This window comes from Lutra lutra, chromosome 11, assembly GCF_902655055.1.
Source record: "Lutra lutra chromosome 11, mLutLut1.2, whole genome shotgun sequence".
NCBI classification, from domain to species: Eukaryota; Metazoa; Chordata; class Mammalia; order Carnivora; family Mustelidae; genus Lutra; species Lutra lutra.
This window is the reverse complement of record NC_062288.1, coordinates 29,602,449-29,616,194: the sequence shown is the minus strand read 5'-3', so window position 1 is coordinate 29,616,194 and position 13,746 is coordinate 29,602,449. Positions and strand designations below refer to the sequence as shown.

The 13,746-nt window shown below is 40.3% G+C and overlaps 1 protein-coding gene across 3 annotated transcripts in view; it reads left to right on the top strand.

Moving 5' to 3' along the window:
* Positions 1–6,314: 6,314 nt before the first annotated feature.
* SEMA3D (semaphorin 3D) overlaps positions 6,315–13,746 on the top strand; it is a 204,706-nt gene continuing 197,274 nt past the window's right edge. For 2 of the 3 annotated variants that reach the window (XM_047695166.1, XM_047695167.1), the window contains exon 1: positions 6,317–6,725. The gene's annotated coding sequence lies outside the window, so the exon portion shown is untranslated. Of the gene's footprint in view, positions 6,726–13,746 lie in introns of all 3 variants that reach the window. The other variant, XM_047695170.1, reaches the window with a different exon arrangement.

Genomic DNA, 13,746 nt, shown 5'->3' with positions numbered 1-13,746 from the left:
GTTCTATTCTTAGAATTAGAAGTTTTAAGTACAATAAAATTAGAGATAATTTTTTAAGTATATGTGTAATCATAGACTTTTAATATAGACATTATTGGCAAATACATGAATAAAGTTTGAGAAGTAAAACTTTTTATACATAAGGAAAGATAATTTTACCAAGGTACAGGGTAGAAAGAGAAGGCAGTTTGTTAGTAATATTATATTATAGTGGTTTATTTTTCTTTATTAATTTAAAGTCAATAAAATTTAAAATCTTGAACTGTTTTATGATTGTTTTTTCAAATGGTAATATAAATGAAAATATATCTGGGCCACAAGGGTCAGAATGATCATAAACTTGAAAGAACAGGGGCCCATGTAAGCTTGTAACTTAGAAAAATAATAGTTCCATGTATTAAATTGGGCAGTTTAGAAAGTTGCATTTTTCTGATGAGTAAGATTCAATACAGTTTATTTCTGCAGCAAGATGGTGAGGTAAGGGAGATGGCTCCCTTGTCCCCTTCATATGCAAATAGATCCAGGCCAATGAAAAAGGTTTTATTTAAGTCACTTAAAGTTTTTCTGTCTGTAAAATGATAACAATAATGTTAATTATAATTATTATAATAATAATAATTATTATTATAGGATTAGACTAAAGAGTTAACAATCTGGCTTGTTTCAAACCTTTGACACCACTTACGCACTAAATTATTTGTTTATTTGTTTGTTTTTTAATTTGCTTATGCACCACACCCAGTGCTCCATTCAATAGTGCCCTCCTTAATGTCCATCACCAGGGTCACCCATCCCCTCACCTCCCTCCGATCCAAAACCCTCAATTTGTTTCTCAGAATCCACAATCTAAATTATTTAAATCACAGTTATGTGAAAATCTTTCTCTTGCTCACCAGAGGTCACTTTCCACTAAACCTCCACTTTGTGGTTCCAGGAAAACATGGCAGGCATTTTTTGTCATAAAACTAAATTAATTGTGTCTGTAAATCACTGGCTGCCGCACATCTGTTATGGCCTCATTTCTGAATAAAATAAGAGGAAAGAAGAGAAAAATGTACGCACACAATGAAAATCAGCATTCTCTTAACCTTCATATTTTACTTTTTTTCAATGGAAAAATAAGCATCCTCCTACAGTTAAAGAAATATTAGAGGCACAAATACAGTAGGGCAGGAAATTATGAATTTTCTTCTATTTGTGGAAACTGATAGTTTACGTCTGTCCAAAAGAAACCTCACTATTTAGGAAAGAAATTCTATCAATGTATTTATTTAAAAGGTATTTTTATAAGATCTGTAGGAATCTGTGGGTTATTTTGGAAAATGTTCCCCCATTTTTAGGGATACTGATTTCATTGTGGCTCTGTAGCTGCATACGACCTTGAACAAAGCAGAAGTCTTGGAATGCCTTCATGCTGTCGGCATGGACCTGTTCTCTCCAGTTACTGCACAAAGGAATAGTTTAATTCCACTTGGAATATAGGTATGTTTGAGTTTCAGGAAATAATAGAGTACTGTTGATTAGTTGTGAACTAGAACAAATAAGCCACAAGAGGGCATATTTTTCTTGGTTTCATCACCCTTACACAAATAAGGCTTGTCTCGATTAGGTATCACAGGAATCCCTCCCCTCCTCCATTTTCCTAGAAGAATACACTATTTCTAAAGTATGTTCTCATGGTGGAGTGGTGGTGGCCTGAGGTATTAAGAAAAGCAAATTCAAAGATGATTTTTTTCTTATATGATATATAAGAAAGGTGTTTATTTTTCCTTAAAATCCTTCCTTGAGGATTGTTTATTGATCTAAGAACACTGTTAAAAAAAAAAGAAAACACACACATACACACAACACAAAGAATCATTTATTTGACTATAACTCTTCCATCCTGCCCTAGCTATGTGGACTCCTAGATCGGCCTCAGAAAGGCTTTCCGACCTCCAGCAAATGTTCACAGTCAAGGAGGTTTTCTTTTCTGAGGTCTCAGGACTTGGGCCAAAGGGGTTGGGTTGTGTTTTTATTTTTATTTTGAAGTGCATTCCTGCTGAATTTAATTATTCACCACACCCAAACCAGCTAAGTAAATATAACCTTAAGATTCTGGCTTGGAAAGGTTTTGAAAAATAGCTGATTTTTTTTCTTTTTCTTTTTCTTCGTCTTCAAGTAAAGACACTATAGCAGGGTGCTGTATTGTAGAGGGCTTAGAGCAGGAGTTAGAAGGAGCTGGGTGAGCTGTCCATCTCCCTAGCCTTGGGTCCCTCACGTATAACATGAGGGCTAGAAGGTCTCTGAGGCCTCTCCTAACTCTGAATGTTTATGATTATTTATGATGTTAAAAGAGTTTAAAACTCAGAGACATTAAGCAAAGTTCTGACAGTTTTACATTCTGATTAACTCACCATAAACCATCTTCAGTCTTTACTTAAAGATAAGAAACAGAGATACATTTACTTCTGAGAGTTCTATGTGTGTGTAATTAATATCAAAATAAAGATGAAAGGTGTGTTCTTTTCCATCACTAAGCATGACCTAATGATCTTAAAATGTAACTACTTAATGATCCAGGATTGAGTGGACTGCCATGATCAAATGAAACAAATGGAAAAAAAAATCTGAAGTTTATATGGGGAAAACACTTGATAGAAGATTAGGAGACGGGTGAGCTGCTTTCAACTCATGCCATCACTTGTTCCCATTAGATACAAACTAATATATACTCCAGTTTTCTCTAATGAGTATAACAACATTTATCTGTCAGTACCGATACGTTAGTACGTGGGAAAACGTTCATAAAGTAGTATTTATTATAAGGTAGAGAGGTTTATGTATGATCAAGGTATGACTAGTTTTATAGATGCAAACATGAAATGCTTGAGTTTTATCTCCATTTTCCTTGTGTCTGTACATAGAACTTTGCAGTTTCTTTTATCAATCTCCTTTTTTTTCTTTAAATTCACCAAATTCTCTCTCTTTCTTCCTTCTTTCCTTCCTTCCTTTCTTCGTGAAAACAAGACAGTAGAGAGAGAACTAAGACTGTAGATTTTTGTTGGAAAAACTATTACCTTCTGCTGAAAGTGCAGCCAAATCCTCTGAGATCCTGCTACATTTAAATTCTGGACCCAGTAATTATCTTTCTCCTGTCTTCTTGGCAAAGGTAGCTATATGTGGAGTTGGAGTAGCCTAGAATATACCTATTCTACTCTTAGCCATCCCTGCTGCCTTCCCTTATGGTTCCCAATGTAGATTGATGATTCTTGAAATCATATAGTTAGAAATTTATTCTTTGGTTTCATTAAGTATTAAAATGTAATCCTATGAGAAATAGTGTATTTCACATAATCTAACACATATCTATTGCCATACAGTAAGAATGACTTACTCAGATTCCGTCTGAGCCCTAATGGAGATGGGAGAAGTGTAGTATATCACAGAGTAAGAGGCTGACCCTCAAGACAAAATCACGTATTCAAAAATTTTTCCAAGCACCTGGAAATTGGACAGTACTTTGTTCTTTTTTTCCTTTCCTTTATTTCTGTTTTTTCTTCTTTGCCTCAGAATGAAACAGGCATAGAGCAACAATTCGGTAGTTCTAACTGATGATATACACACTTCTTTCAGTGTAATTAAGAATCACTTGTTGAATCTTGACTAGCCACCCTTGGAGATATCCTAAACTGTCTAATATACCTTACATAACAAAACCTAACGTAAAAAAGATTTTCCCCGCTAGGTGTTACTGCAAGGATTTAGATAGGGTATTAGCCCTACGGGACAGATTCCCAGCTGCTTTTGATGACAGTGAATCTCAAACTCTTAGAAAGTGTTGTAAAACCATACTGATGGGATCCTGTATCTTAGTGGAAGTTCAAAAATAAATGCAGTGGCTGATTATCATCATCCTGTCCACTGTTTACAGTACCTAACTTATTAACTTACTTAACTTAACCCCTAAATATTGTTAAACACCAACCATATGCAAGACACTTAGAGAAGCACCATAAGGATTACAAAGCCATGGACACAGCTGAGGCCATTCATCACAACTTTGTGCTGTGCAGTTGATTCTGCCTGCTGTGTGCTCAGAGCAATTAAAAGGAAGGAAAGCACAGAACCCAGTTTCCAGATGTTGTCTTCCCATGGTACATTCAGGATGCCCTAGCAAATGCAGTCTAAATCTGAAGTCAGGGTATTTCAAACTAAACCAGTTCAATGCAAATTCATAGGCATTGTTTTAGGGGCTTGGGGAAAAAAAAGACAAAAAACAACCAACAGCAGATGAGGACACATGCCCAACTAATTATGACAAAACATGAAAAGGGCTTATAACTGTAGTGAAATCAAAGAGCTTTGGGAAAACAGGAAGGAATGATTAATTCTGTAGAGGCTTTGTGGAAAAGGTAGAAATCGTAGCAAAGGGAGATGCTGTTTGGCATGAGTATGTTAAGATAGGATTTCGACAGGAGAGGAAAAAGGGGAAATCCAGTTAACCGCAATTCTAGTTAAACACAATATTCTGGCCAATAAACTGACAAAATTATTAGACAATTAATAAATAGTTTTTAAAAGTCAAAAACTACTTATTATTAGCCTCTTACATGCAAAGCCCTAAGCTGTGCTGTGGGAGAAAAAGAGGTATTTTGTTCTTATAAGGAGGTTGCAATTTGGATTGAGGAGCAATGGCATAAACAGATAAAATAATATAAAATATATAGGAAAATGCAATAAATACACCAAGGGTATGGTTAATTACAAAACGGGGAGGGGGAATATAATGTTAAATACAAAGCATTCCAAAAAAAAAAAAAAAAAGTTGCTATAGGTCAGAATAGTCTGTAGGGACTTAAATTTTCCTGTATCTAAAGAGGAAAATTATGGGGTTGGTTGGTGGAAAGTCAAAACCAAGGTTGCAGAAATGGGGCAGCATGAGACACAGGAAAGAACCTTGGTCAGAGTTAGGAAACTTGAGTCCCTCCTGAGCCTGGCTCTGCCCCTAACCATCTGTAAGTTGAAATGACTCATTTAGCTTCTGTGGCCCTTAGCTCTCTGCTGCAGAGGAGACACTGAATGAAGAGTCTCCTCCCACCTTCCAGTTCTCCCATTGTTGCCATTGACTGCTCACTACCCCCAAACTAAAGCACCACTTGTCATTTGCCAAAGGAGCTCTGGGACCTTACAAGCTGTGCTCTTAAATCAAGCTGACAAATGCAGAACCCTGTGGTTGCTTTTTTCCCCTATGGCTCTACCCTCAACTCAGCTTTATGTTTGGGACTAATAAGTGCAAGGTGTGTGACTCCAGATCTAGAGTTCCAATCGCAGAAGGGTTTACCATGCAGCTAAGGAGGCCCAAGCTTCAGGACTCATCACTTGCCCTTTCCATGACCCTGAGGGCAGTCTGACAATAAATTCACATGGTCGTTTTTGTAAGATCTGTAGAAATTAAGGTATTTCCGCATTGTTTTTCTTAAAGAGAATCCCACCTTTGAACTAAGTTCTAGGCTCCACAAAATGTGGGTTCATCCCTGGTCCCCATAACTTCAGCTTCCTTTGGGAAGACCATGGCGTCTACAAATCTATAAAGGAAAACTCCTGACAGAAATAGATGACATGGGCGCCTGGGTGGCTCAGTGGGTTAAGCCTCTGCCTTCGGCTCAGGTCATGATCTCAGGGTCCTGGGATCAAGTCCCGGGTAGGGCTCTCTGCTTGGCAGGGAGCCTGCTTTCTCCCCTCTCTCTCTCTGCCTGCCCATCTACCTACTTGTGATCTCTGTCAAATAAATAAATAAAATCTTAAAAAAAAAAGAAAAGAAAAGAAAAGAAATAGATGACATAACCCTGTTGGCCTGGTATAAGGTAAAGGGGCTGCCTTCCCGCCCTCAACTTCCCCTCCCCCCTCTACTTGGTCCGTCCTAGTGCTAGCCCCTTAATGGTTTGTTCTCCATGGTTCATACTAATGCCCGCTCTCTGAAGGCCAGTGGCCCCGGGGTTTTACATACTGGAACACAGATACTCTTTTTGAGGCTTAGAATGTTTCGGACATTGTGCGGTTTCTTCCGCGGGAGGTCCTTACGAATTTGGTGGTATAGAATACATAGGTCCCAAAATCAGCCTGGCACGGGCTCAAACGTCAGAGGCTGCCGCACAGACAGTGCACACGGTGGCCAGCCCGGAAAAGCATGCCTCAGCGTGGCCAGAGCTCCATTTAATCCACGCTGCTGACAGCCTGCGCGCCGGCAGGGATGGACTTCGACACGCTGGGGAACACTGGCGCGCGCACAGGAAAGGGGGGCCAGAGGGCTGGGGGAGGAGATCGGAAGGGGAGAGGTAATCCCCGGCGTTTTGAGCATCCCCTTTTTAGAAAGACTGAGTCTCTCCCAGGACAGCTGCTGCGGTCACACCACAAACTTAAAAGCCGCCCTCCAGCTCGGAGCGTGCCTTTCCTCGCCACACTCGCCTCCCCAAAGCTCCAGCTGGTGCCTGGCTCCCCGCCTGTCCCGTCTCGGCGCTCCGGGGCCAGCAGCGCCCCCTGCCTCCCCGTCTGGCCTCTGCGGCCGCAGCCTCCACGCTCCGTCAGGGCCGCCGGCGGCTCTGCGGCTCAGCCAGGGCTGCCTCTCAGAGGAGCTCGCGCCCGTGCCCCGGGTCGCCGCCGCGCACGCCCACAGCCCGCATCCCCTTCCTCTCTTCCTGGAAGGACTTCTGGCCCAGAGAAAGGGGGAGAAGAGTTCGCAGCAGGTAAGACTGGCTTCTGGTCACCTGCTACCCCAGTGGGAGGGCGCGCTGGGGACCGCGGAGTTAAGCAGGGGTGACTGGATTTGGGGGGTGGCTGTGGGTCCGAAGCGAGGATGCGCAGCCTTAGGAGATGAGGAACCGTCCTGGGACCGGGAAAACGCTCCGAAGCGGAGCGCACGGAGGGTGGGCGCGCGGGGGACAGACTGGGAATCAGTGCGCCTAGGAGCGGACGGCCTGTGCTCGCCGCGCCGGGGACAGCGTGGCGGCGGGGGCCGGTCCCAGCGCCCCGCTGCCGCCGCCCGCGCCTCCTCAGCCGAAGCCGCCCGCGGCCAGCACCGAGCAAAGTTTTCCTCCTGAGACGCTCCCGGGAACTTCACTCTGTTCCTGGCTCCCTCCGCCGCCAAGGCGGCAGGAGAGCGCGTTCGAATGCGCTCCGTGGCTTCGGCCGGCTGCAGGTTCACTGGGAGACGCGATGGTGGGGACCGTCTGGGGAGGACTTGACCAAGGGTATCTGCACCCTCGCTCTCTCCCTTTCCCATGGGCTGGGGGAGGGGACGAGGAGGCCGTAGCGGTTGTTTTTGTTGTGGTGCTTTCGGGGGAGGGATGGGCGACGCCTTTTTCCTCGCGAGGGGATCGCGACGCCGGGTCTGATGGAAGCGTGCATCCTTCTAGACCCTGAGGGTAAGGTTGGAGTCAGACACCAGCCACGGAGCTGGCTGTGTGGCCAATGCGGTTATTGCAAAACTCACTCCTGCTGGAACGGGGCATCCCTTGGTAACCTCGACTTGGCTCGAGCTGGAAAGGCCCGGATTTGACTCCTGCTGGGAATTGAACGCAGTGGGTCTACCCCCTCCCCAACCCCCGGCCCCGGGTGTCCCCTGCCGACCCCTTCCCGGCCCGCCCGGAGTCGAAGCCTTAACGGGCTGCCCTGGAAGTGCAAGGGCTGTTTTCGGCCCTGGCACATTCTCCTTCCCTGGTGACTTGTGTTCAACCTCGTGGGCTGAGTTGCTCTGCTTCCGTCCCAGCGCTGAGGGGACTTGACAGGAGGAGGAGACGCTGCGCTGTCGCTGACGAGCTGGAATCCGAGGGACTGGACGCGAGCCGCGCGCCTGGCGGCTGCGGCCAATAACATCCCAAATTCCTGGTTACGGAGATCGGAGTTAAGTCGGCGGGCGAACTTTTCGCCCTTCGGTCGGGAGTGGAGCGAGGACTCTTCTCCACCAAAGCCCCTCCCACCCTGCCTTAGCTTGTCAGTGCTGTTTGCACTAACTAGTGAAGGAAGGGGGGGCTTAAAGTCTCAAGTTAGCCGCATAGGCTTCTCTTCCTGACTGTTTTGGGGGAGGCCCGTACGGGGAGGAGAGGAAAAGGTTATGGGGGAAAGTAGAGAAGGGATGAGCCTCCCTCCTGGGTCTGGTGCTGCTGTTGTGTAACCATAGCAACCGCCGGGGCGAGAGCGGTCCGAGCCTTATGGGTTCCGCACGTGGAAGGAAAAATGTGGAGGGCGGGGAAGGGAGAGAGCCGCATGTCATCACTCCAGTGATGCCTTCGCTTCTCCGGTAGTTCTGAGGCCAGACATCGAGGAGATGAGCAGAGAGGGTTGGCGTTGGAAATGAGCAGTCCCAGGCAGCCTTGGAATCGTGGAGACTCCTCCCAGCGCTAAAACTGGCCAGAGGAGGCATCACTGACAAGCTACAAAGTGATGGTCCGGGTCAGGGAGATGGGCAAAGACCTTGGCCCTGGGAAGAGAAAGGCCAGGAAATACAGGAAGGTGATGTGGGAAGAGATAAGAATAGGGTCAAGAGGTAGCTGAGAGACAATAAAACGGTGCTGATTTGGTCTGCCAACATTTCAAATGGAATTTGCCCATTTATGAAATGGAAAATTAGTGGAGAAAGGAAGGGACATTTTTCAAACACTGTACTGAATCCTAGGTGCTTTATTACGTTATCACGATTAAGATTCCCAACAGTACTACACAAAATATCACTTTTCTCCTTATTTTTAAGGTGGAAAAAAGCAGAGACACAGAGAGTTAGAAATGTGGGGTGTCCCATTTTGTTTTTTTGCAATCCTAATAATAAATGATCATCCTTAAAAATGGAATTGATGATTAGGAGAGTAGACAAAGCAGTTATTCTCACTTTAGAAATGAGAATAACAAGATGTAAAGATGTTAATTGATATGTCCAAATATAAACTAGTAAGGGGCAGAGCTGAGAGTGGCACGCTTTTACCTTTACATGGCTCACCCTTCAGGGACTTCGGGAATCTTTCCATGACCCCACCTAAAGAGAGGACCTCTCTAAGATTAGTTTGATACTGCATCTGTATATCATAATTTACCAGGGAAGCACATCCAAGAATTTAAATGGAATCCATGATTGAGGATTGGTACAAACCACATCAAGTCTGTAGGCCAAGAATCATAGACACGTGATATTAATAATCTATATTTACAGGTCTTATTGTACCTTATAGGGATTATTAGTGGCTTTAATCATGTTTGTAAAGGAAAAATGAAAACAAAATAAACATATTTTGTCAAATAGTAACCTCATGGCTATATTGAGAAAATTTCCTGAAGTTAATGGTGTTTTCCTTCATCTATTTATTGTTGTCATGACCTAAAGACTTACTTCATGCTTTGACAACACTGGTTTACCTTTGTGAAAGTCTATTGTCCATCCATTTCGAAGAAGTAATGATGTGACTCCTTTTAACCTTCCCAATGACTGCCTGGTAGGGGGAGGTCAAGGAAAACTATTTGGCAGTGCAAAAGGTTTTGCAGTTATCAGGAAACCATAATCAATAGCAGCAGAAACTTAGGGTAAAAGATAGAGAAATAATTATCTGGATTTTATTTTGCCTTCCTGCAGAATTGCCTGTATAGGTATGTCTGAGTTAATGAATTTGTTTTCCATATTTTTGCACCAGGATAAGTGGAATTTTTAATCTCTGTGCATGTGTCGAGGGCTGGGAAGCATGGGAATGGGAATTATTTTTGGTGGCAGGGAAGGTCAGGAATATAAACAATTACAAAGGCAGAGGAAGCACATGTACTATTTCCAGTGACAGGCTTACAGATCAACTATAGGTTTGAACTTGAGTCACGAAGCTGAATTACTCTCACACCGTTTCTTTTCCAAAAGTAGGAAATACATTGTTTGGGGCTGGGGTTAAACTGAAGCAGGAAGTTTCAGGGGTACCTCCTTTTTATTTTTCATACTGTATTCTCATTCTACATGGGTATTTGTTAGCCAAAGGAAGGTTTATCACAGACCCGAAGATGATTTTGACGAGGTCTTCTGGAATTGGCAAGTATCTCTGTCAACTAGTGTTTGTATACTGCTTATACAGAGTTAGTAAATTAGGTCATCCCCATTTTTATTAAGTATTTGGAATATCAACTTTTCAGTCTCAAGAGGAAAACATTCCAATTGGTGCCGGTTTAATGAATATTAGTATGTCTTCAGATTGTTTGTTATAGCTTCATTATTTTGAGAAAAACAGATGTGACTCTGAACTTTACTGTTCTGTCTGGGAAATATAAAGGTGTGCTGACCTATGTTCTTTGGGAAGCATTCTTGTCAATTAATAAATGATTTATTTAATGAACAAGAGTAACCATAGCTCTATTTTGAAAAATTATTATTCTTTCCATAAATACCTGGCACTATACAGATCACCCCAATTAAATAGTAAGCTTTTCAACAGTGAGTAACACATTCCTTAAAAGAAAAAAGAAATATCCACATTTGTGAAATAAGTAGTAATAGCAATAATAATGATTGACCATGGGCGAAATTTGTTAATCACATTTCTTTCTACCTCCAAATTTGGTTTTAAAAATACTCCACTAATCCAGGAAACCTTGGCCAAAATCTCTTTCTTTTTATATCGCATCATACCTTTCAAGCCAATATTCTGATTTTCCAATAATTTATTTTCTTCTCTACTTTTGTTGTTTATGATCCCTGACTAGATCATAAGAACAGTGAAGGAAGGAATTGGTCTTTACCTTTTTATACCTTCCAGTTGGTATAATGCTAAACATATTCCAGATGCATAACACATACTGAAGTCTTATTCGTTAACTAAATATTTAATACAGTGATTTTGAATCACATTATTGCCTATATAAGATCAGATTAAAGATCTTTGGTATTACACCTTACTTTTTTCTGAGATTTTAGGGAGAGTTTTCTCTCACAGCTGAGTTTTACCCTTTCATAGAAAAAAGTGGTGAGATGCTGAGTGTTTTATCATAATGCATAACACACAGAGATGGTATAATGATCATGTGAAATAGGTATATAAGAACTTAATTGGGTGCCTAGGTGGCTCAGTCCTTAAGCGTCTGCCTTTGGCTCAGGTAATGATCCCAGGGTTCTGGGATCTAGCCCCACATTGGGCTCCCTGCTCAAGGGAAGCCTGCTTTCCCCCTCTCCCGCTTCTTTTGCTTGTGTTCCTGCTATCAAGAGCTCTCTGTCTTTGCCAAATAAATAAATAAAATCTTTAAAAAAAAAAGAACTTAGTAAATTGTTGCATGCTACAAAAAAGTAATTCTTTCATTTTAAAATTTCTTGTGTTTTTTAGAAAGACCAGTTAACCCATGAGTATCTATGCCATCTGTGACCATATTAGTTCACCTCAACTTTAAGTACCTAAGTATAATTAGATAAAAGGATATAACTAAAGCAAAATTTGCTATACACAGGAAATACATTGATAAGCAACTTTAAGGTCTTTGAAATGATTCTGAAATTTCATAGTAATGAGATATACTTAAATAATTAGACAGTTTAAAATATAATTTATTAAAAACATGAATATTTAAGTACTTGAAGAAACTGGAATATGTAAGGAAGCACTATTCATACTTAGACTTTAAGTGATTTTAATGACTTTTAACCTATCTTCGTTAATATTTTTATTTCCATGTTAATAATATTTAATAATTTCTCATAGTCTTAGAATAGGGTATCTTTAACAAATTGACTAATCTTTCACTGGTGAATTTAGACAGTTTGTGCATTCTTTTGCAAAGCTCAATAAAATGCTGGTATTAACCTTCCGTAGAAGTGTATAAAATAAACTGAGAATTAAATGACCAAGGGTTTCTAGAAGAATCTGCATCTATCATCTTTTTGAAGTTATGGTGTCTTCTTCAGAAATTAGAAATAATTTCCTTTATGTTCTTTTTTTCTTCTATGGGTCATTTAACATAATAACGTCAACATTTTATATTTTTAAAACTGGTGGCTAATAGTGTTTTCTATTAGTGGGTTGTACTAGCACATCACAGGAAAAATGGAACCATTTGCTATATTTTTCTAGTTAAATAGAATTAAGCATCATTAAATAGTATTATTACTACTAAGAACAAAGTCAATAAAATAAGCAAAAATGTCTAAATTACTGAGAGTCTTAAAAAGAATATAGTACTCTTGCTGTCATGGAAAATAAATAAAATGGCATAGATATATGAAGGTCACATTATTAATCTACCATCAGATAAACGTTGATTTATTTTTTCTATATTAATTATGTATTTTACTAGGTCTCATTTTCAGTTAATTTTTTTGCATATCTTAAACAGCTTTTAAGGATTTAGATGTCATATTTGGTTCAGAAATGAGCCTATGTAACTGACACCTGATTATTGAGTTTTAAACATCAGTAGTTGCCAATATACTACATTAGCAGAAATTAGACTAACGGAATTGCTCAGTAGAGATATTGTCTGGAGTTGCCTTAGTGAAGAGACAGAGAAGTAGTATAATCCATACATTTATTATCAGCATGTATGAACTGCTTAAAAATAAAGTTCAAAGTACCCTCTTGAAAGGCTTAAATAGCTCCATAGAAGCCTTTTTTTTTTTTTTTACATATTATGTTAACAGCTGAACCCATGCCTGATGATGTCATAATCTCAAATTGTATTTAAATAGTCTGGTTTTCTTTGACAGAATGTATAAACTCAGTGAGACTCTTACTCCCACTTTTTGTTTCTTTTCCTTATCAAAAAGACCAGTCCGTATCACATGAAATTCGGGCGCTCTTGCATTTTGGTATTTGTTATTATTGTTGCTTCTGGATCAATGTTTGCTCTTCATATCTGAACTGAAAAAAGAAAATGTGAAAGAAAAAAGTGTTTTCTGAAATGAATACTATTCTTATTTGGAAAAACACTTCCAATTTTGAAATATAACACTTCATTTCAAAAATAGATATTTGGAACTTTGTTTACTTGTAATGCTGAATACTGGGTTTGTAGAAATTAATACTAATTTGAGATTTCTTGTTGAAATGGGCACTTTTTTTGTAGATCATTTATTTTTATAGTAATGATTTTCATCACAGATATCCTTCCTGATCATTACTAAAAAACTGGAAAATATAGAAAATCATAAAAAAGTATTATTAATATTTTACTCATAAACCTACAAACATGTTAATTCTTAGCTTAAATATGAAATTTATTTATTTGTTAAATATGAAAATTTTTTGGAAAAATAAACTTTATATGTGATGGTTAGTGCCTAGGTCTTGTTTTCTAATGCCGTTCTCCAGTAAAAGGAACCAGAGATTCTTAGAGACATGGCTGATTCAAGGACTGAGGCAGGAAATATATACCATGAACTTAGACCATCTTGTAGTGCCAAAAAATAAAGAAGTGCTCAACATACACATACACACACATACACACACCGCTGCCGCCACCACTACTACCACTACCACATACACACAATGATGGGATATGTCAGAGAGATAGAGGAGTCAATTGAGAGAACTCCCGGTGGCCAATGTTGGAAGAATTTGAGCAAAAAAATTAAGTTATATGGAGTATAACCCAAAATATAAAATAAATATCCATGAGATGATGCTAATATAAATAAATGATCAACTACATTAGTGAATGGAGAAGAGACAAATCTTCCATGCAGAATTCCAAATAATTTATGGAAATACTCTGTTCTCGAGGAAGGGAAGCATAACTCCCTACTTCTGAAGCGTAAGCTGA